Here is a 6,911-nt window from a genome sequence, read left to right as displayed (position 1 = left end):
GAGACAGAGGAGGGTTGTGCAGTTTACACATCAAGCCCTGTGTTGGGAGGTTTTCTGTGGGTCTCCATGTGCAATCCAAAACAGAGCTTTAGGATTCCCTCCTGCTCTCTCTGGGGAACAAGAATTTGCCCTTATTTCCTTCCAATCCCGTCACCCAGCCAGCAGTCCCTACGCACCAGGAATGGCCCTGCCGTAGCACTGAGCATGAAATAGCCTCTTCTCGCTTCAAGGCTCACCCAGATATCCCGCACCAGGCCTGCAACTACCCTACTGAGTCATTTTCCACCTTTAGTATTTTCTAATAGGAAATCATTTCTGCTTCTCCTCAAACACCTGGATGGAAAATGTGTGGCAGGTTGGTTCTGTGTGTTCCCTTAAGGAGGAGCTGTGATTCTCAGAGGTACTGATAGAAAGAGACATCTGTGCCAATGCATCCTGTGTGTGGCTGGGAACAGGAGCTGCACACAGAAGATGTCATTTGGTGGCTGTAATGTCCGGCCTCTGAACTCTCTGATAGGACTCCCATTCTAAATACTTTAGGCTATATTCCGTCTCACACTGGTGTACGTCCAGGGCTACTGCACTTGATATATCTGCAATTATCTGGATTTACACTGGAGTAACTAAGAAGAGAATCTGGTCCATGTAGCCGATGTAGAGTTGATGAACACCAGTTAACTCTCACTCCACCTTAAAGCTGCATTTACCCAAAAGGCTGTGTCTACAGAATCAATGTCTATATTTAACTATAAGCTGCAGACAAGAGTCTACCTTCTTTTCCTCTCTATTTTATTACCTCTGCTCCCTTAATGCTGTTATGCAGCCTTGGTGGTAAGTCACTGAAGATGTAGCAATTGCAATTCATCAGCTCTCTGCGTGGGGAAGGAACCAAGCTGAAGAGTGGAGAACACCTGGCCCTGCATTGTCACCAGGTAATGAATAATGAAGGAAAGCTTCAAAATGTGACTTGAAATGTCTCTATGAAACAGGATCACTTGGCAGCCCTGGCTTTACGAAGTATTTATTCAGTGCTTTTCATAAGAATATAGAAGAGAAAGCAGCCACAAACAGTGATAGCCCAATTACAGTGGAATAGACACAGGTTCCTGACCTTAAGTATTACAGCCCAGGAGGCAAAGAAAGGGGTTTCAAAAGATGGTGAGCTGGTTTGGATTCAATATTCAGTATTTTCCCAGAACTTAACCAGAGCCAAACACCAAACTTCTTTGAGTTTAAAAAAAAATGAGGGGTGGGTTCCTGTCAAGCCCTCTCCTCTCTTCTCCATTATTTTTCACTTGCTCTCACTTCCACACGGCAGGGTACCGACAGAACCAGAAATAAATATCAGCCAGTAAAAGCTTTTCGTCTGACACATTTTGGAAACGGATACATTCCCAGTGAAGCAGCTGCCCTGCCTTTCACTCTGATCCCCTGTGCTTTTTGTATTCAGATCACCAGGCAAAATTTTGCCCTGACTTACACACCTGCAAAGCCATTGCAGTCATTCCCTGACATTGGCGGGTTTGCATGGGGGAAAAAGTCAGGACAGCATCTGACATTTGGAGACAGCTGTTTTGCTTAATGACAGCTAATCTAAAACCCATTTGTTTTACTAACATCTCCCCAGGCAAGATTAACTGCATTATCACTGCATCGCTTCTGCATCAAGCAATTTCCAATTTGCCAAGGTTCTGAGGAGCCACTCTCCTTATTAATGTAATGTGGTACATGAAATTATCATTGGCATTACAGTCTGCCTTTGGAGTCTCGGCTTTTTAATCACATTTCCCCTAAACCAGTCCATGCTGGAATCTGCTGGTTCACGAAGCCTTTACTCAGCAACACCTTAAATATAATGGCTTGTTATTTAAAATGCACAGCACTCCACCCTCACAGAAGCAGCCTACTGGAACAGAAAGGATCTTCCTCTCCAATCCTACTCCTGCTGTAATTTCCATAAATGGGCTTTTTTTTTTGTTTATTGTGGGAGGCCGTACAAAACCTCCGCAACACTGCAGTACTGCATTTGCATCACAGACACATTGCATAACCCAGTGAGCCCCCTTGCGGGGCATCCCTGGGACCCCATGCAGATGACCAGTTGTTTACGTGACAGCTGGTAGACTGTGAGGGCACAAGACAAATGCATGACTATGCAGCTGACTGAAACAGCCCAGCAACTTGGAAGGTCCTGACAGCAACGTTGGCTAGCGGTTGGAGCACGTTGCTGGGAGTCAGAAGACTTGGCTCTACCACTGGCTGTCGATTTATTTATTTACATAGACCAACATTTTCAAACGTGAGGGCCTAAGGGTAGGTTCCTAAATAAGGCCTGATCCTGCAAGCCCCCAGCGGAGCACCATCAACACACAGGGTCCCATTCTTCTCACGTGCCTCATTGGATAGACATACCTGCCTTTAGTCCCAAAATGACCGAGGCGCCACATAAATTTAGTGCGCCCTCATGTTTATTGTCGAAAATTAAAGAGCTGTTTACACAAAAGGAAGGGATCCCACCATACTGTAAGTCTCCTGAATGCATCATTTTGGAGTTCCTCTCCCTATGTATCGCTCCCACCCCTGCACCTTTGGGCCAGGGGAAGCTAAGCATGAGGGATCTGCTCCAAAGGTCAGTGCAGGTTGAGGCCTTAAAATGGTCTGGTTGATCTTTGAGCAGCCACATGTAAAAGGTTTTGGTCATGGCTCCTGAAAGCATATTACAATGGACCTATCAAGCCTACAGATTCGTGGTCATACGCACCACATGTGACAAAGAAGTCAGTAGAGGTGCAGGGGGTATAAACTAGCATAGGATTTTCCCCAAAGCAAGCAAAGGCAATAGGAAGTGCAGAATGTGAGAATAGGATTACTGGCCCCAATCCTGACCTGCCCCAAAGTAACTAAGTAGAAAATCCAGCAATGGAGAATGTGAGCCAGTGTAGTGTGAAGCAGGGCATATGCAGGATTCTGTTAATGACCCTTTTCCATTACTGTTGTGTATTTTGTTGTATCCTTGGGACATACTCTTATCACATCGACACTGCCCGCAGTGCAGTCTTGCTTATACTGATGAATTGCTTCACTGGGAAGTTCTGTGCAGGGGGTCTGCAGTGAGCTAGGGGGCAACATTTCAATAGAATGAGTCAAGCCATTGTTTGCATGAAAAAGGTCTGGTGAAATTTTTCAGATCACTCCTCCTGAAATATCTTTGAATGTACATAAGCCTGTGACATCTAATATTATGCATCATTCAAACACTCTGGACTTCTATTACTATACTCCATATCTTTTCTAAAAATTACGTTAAAATCTTATGAAGTTAAGACTATGTTTTGGTTCCATCTGCATTTTGGGCAAAAGTGCAGGGTTGGTTCTTATGTTACCGAGTTTTAACTGCAAATTAAGCTTTCCTACATCACCATTTGCTACTTCGCTGCCTTGTTGAGGGGGTTACAACGTGTATTTTTGTACTAATATTTCTTTTCTTTTCATGCATCTTCTTGCCATTCTTGGGCAATGAATTCTACATAACGAAAGGGGTAATTAGCCACCTACAAAAATTATCCTGTGTCCACATCATTAATGAGTTTGGATGCTTTAATTGATTGCATTCTCAACTGCTTTGGACTGGTTTAAATGTCTGCTAATGGAATCCAATTAAGCCTCCTAATAAACCTGGCTGCTGAACTGCAGTATAAACACACATCAAGTAGAGATGCAGAGGGAAATGCCAGGGAAATGACCCTTTTTTCCACTGAATGCATCCGATGAAGTGAGCTGTAGCTCACGAAAGCTTATGCTCAAATAAATTTGTTAGTCTCTAAGGTGCCACAAGTACACCTTTTCTTTTTGCGAATACAGACTAACACGGCTGCTACTCTGACCCTTTACAGTTCACAATAGACCAAAAGATTTGTGAGAGACTGGGTGAGAGAGGTAATATCTTTTATTGGACCAATTTCTGGTGGTGAAAGAGACAAGCTCTCCCACCAACATAGCGGTGTCCACACCAGCACTTATGTTGATAAAAGTTATGTCAACCAGAGGTGTTTTCTTCACATCCCAACAGACAAAAGTTTTGCCGACAAAAGTGCTAATGCAGACAAAGCCTAAGTCTTAGTGTTAATTACACCAGAAAACTGCCCACTAATAGCCCAACATCAAGAGAGGTAGAATCTAGTGGTCTGAACACAAGACTGGGAGCTAGGAATTCCTGAGCGGATAGCACTATTGTTATTATAACTCAGTACACAAAAGTGTGCCAGGCACTCTCCAAACTCAGGCCTCAAACCTGCAAATACTTATGTACAGGAGTCAATGGGACTATTCACCTGAAGGAAGTTACACACAATTATTATTTATATTACCATAGCGCCTCGGGGGTCTAGTCCTGGGACCCCCCCCCATTGTGCTAGGCGCTGTACAAAAACAGAACAAAAAATGATCCCTGCCCCAAGGGGATTACAATCTAAGTATAAAACAAGAGACAACAAGTGGATAGAGAGAGACAGATAGACAGACAGGGGAATGCGAGCAAACAATGAGACAATATTGGTCAGCATGATTGGCAGTAGTCTCAGAACATCAGCAGCCTAACCACTGTCAAGTTTTTTGTAGGCATCATGACAGAGGGGAGTATTGAGGAAGGATTTGAAGGAGGCCAATGCATTGATTTTGGGAGTGTTTCTGGGGAGCTCCTCCCAAGTGAAAGGGGCAGCATAAGAGAAAATACGCTGGTGTTTGGTTGCAAATTTTGCAAGAGGGCGATGGATGGTGGAATCCTGGGATGATCAGAGCTCAGTAGCAATAGCTCAAGAGAGAATGATAGATGATCAGTTGGGTGGAGATTGATTGTGAAGGTCCTTGAACGCAAATACAAACATGGCAAGAAGATTTCTGATAGTACAAGGATCTTTAATCAAGCAGAAAAATGCAAAATATATTGAGTGGCTGGATGAAGCAGCTACATAAATTAAGACTAGAAATAAGGTCCAAATGTTTAATGGTGAAGGTCGTTCAATGGAACAACTTGCCTCAGAATGTGGTGGATTCTCCATCACTTGAAGTTTTTAAATCCAGACTGCAAGTCTGTCGAAAAAATTGGCATTAGCTCAAGCAGAGGCACTGGGCTTGATGCAAAAATCACGGCGTGAGATTGTATAATCTGTGTTGTGCAGAAAGTCAGACTAGATGAGTTTAATGACTCTTCCTGTCCTTAAAATTTGATTTGAACTCTGATTCCCTGCAGGACCTTGCCTCAGTATCCTCATCTGTAACGCCCTTAGAAAGGAAACCTCAAATGCACAACTACAAAATGGTGAAAAACTAGTAGTGCTGCGGGAAAGCATCTGGGGGTTATAGTGGATCACAAATTGAATACGAGTCAGTGTTATAAGGTTGCAAAAAAGACTAAGATCATTCTGGGGTGAATTAACAGGAATGTTGTATATAAGTCACGGGAGCTGTCCCACTCTAGTCAGCACTGGTGAGGCCTCAGCTGCAGCCCTGTGTCCAATTCTGGGCACCACACTTTAAGAAAGATGCGGATAAATTGGAGAACATCCATAGGAGTGCACCAAAAATGATAAAAGGTTTAGAAAACATGACCTTGGAGGAAAGGTTAAATAACTGGCCATGATTACTCATGAGAAAGAAGATGGAGAAGGGGATTGGGTAACAGTGTTTAAATATGAAAGTAGACGAACTGTGGAAAGAGCACTGTGACCAGTTCTCCATGTCCACTGAAGATAGAACAAGTAGTAATGGGATTAATCTGCAGCAAGGGAGATTTAGGAAAACATTTCTCACGCTAAGGTAGTTAAGATCAGGAACAGGTTTCCAAGGGAGGTTGTAGAATCCCCATCATTGGAGGTTTTCAAAAACAGTTTAGACAAACACCTGCCAGGGTTGGTCTAGATTTATTTGGCCTGCCTCAGCACAGAGGACTAGGCTTGATGACCTCCTGAGGTCCCTTCCAGCCTGACATTTCTATGATTCTATGATCCCCAATCTCCTATGCTGGGGAATTTGTCCACTGCTACATCAACACTTGTTTATTTGTACAGTTTTGTTGTGTGCAAATATGGCTGTTGCCCAGCTATGTCATGGTACTAACACAAAGGGAGTGAACACCTGCACTTCTCAATGACTTCAATAGGAGTTGTGGATATTTAGCACTAAAGCTGGTTGGGGATTTTCTAATCAAATGTTTTTTCACTGGAAAATGTCAATTTGTCAAAATCAAAACTGTTTGCAGGTAAAACTTTGGTTTTGAAGAATCTCCTGGTTCAAAATCACATTTACTAAAAAACTTTTGAAAATATCAAAATGGGGCATTTTGACCATTTCAGGACAAAATTTTGCTTTTCAGTTCAAAATGACTTTTCTTGTAAAAATTTCAGTCAATTTACATTAATAAAAGGTTTAAAAAATTAGAAGGGCAAAATTAAAGCAAAACATTTTAATATAAACAAAATGAAATATTCAATTTTGACCCAAATTCAAAAATATTTTGATTATAAATTTACAAACATTTTCTGAGATTTTGACTTTTCTTCCCACGTCAATACCAGAAAAATTTTGCAAACTCTTGTAGGACAGGAAAACTATTTCCCTCCCAACAGCACTCAGCACCTCTTAGAAATAAGTCTTTTAATATAGGAAACAAGGAAAGTATGAGAGAAAGTTGAAGAATGTCAGACCAGTGAATTCCTTACCACAAGAACAAGTTATGCAGTACTGATTAATACTGGTTACACGAAAGTGGTCAGTTAAAATTCATTGTTGACCATTTTTCCAACTGGTGCAGCGTTTTTGTGTTTTGTTGGTTGACAGTGGCTAAGTTCTTAGTAAATCTACATGAGAAGTAACCTTCTGCATTTTCCACATTTTGTCTGCTTTTGTGTCACTTT

This window comes from Dermochelys coriacea, chromosome 18, assembly GCF_009764565.3.
Source record: "Dermochelys coriacea isolate rDerCor1 chromosome 18, rDerCor1.pri.v4, whole genome shotgun sequence".
Taxonomy (NCBI): Eukaryota; Metazoa; Chordata; order Testudines; family Dermochelyidae; genus Dermochelys; species Dermochelys coriacea.
This window is presented reverse-complemented; position numbering follows the sequence as displayed.